Source organism: Penaeus monodon, chromosome 32, assembly GCF_015228065.2.
Source record: "Penaeus monodon isolate SGIC_2016 chromosome 32, NSTDA_Pmon_1, whole genome shotgun sequence".
Lineage (NCBI taxonomy): Eukaryota > Metazoa > Arthropoda > Malacostraca > Decapoda > Penaeidae > Penaeus > Penaeus monodon.
In genome coordinates, this window is record NC_051417.1 from 35,346,786 (window position 1) to 35,347,095 (window position 310).

Sequence of the window (310 nt, forward strand, 5' to 3'; positions counted from 1 at the left end):
GAATACCACATACAAGTGACACAAGACATCAGACAAAAGAAAAAACAGCGTAATGGTTATGGCAATAAATGTATGTATTGTGCAATATTTCCTTAAATAGAATAAATCGATGGTCAGAGAGAAAGCAATATAGATCTGTCTCTAACAGTTTTATTTACGTCCATCTCTTTATATAGAATATATTGATAGGTAAAGAGAAAACAGATTTAGTGACAGAACGCATTGCATTACGGAAAGAGAAGGTTATAAGTGTGGCAATATAATTTTTTTGCTTCGTCTTTCCTGCCGTTCTCTCCTACGCGAAGTATTC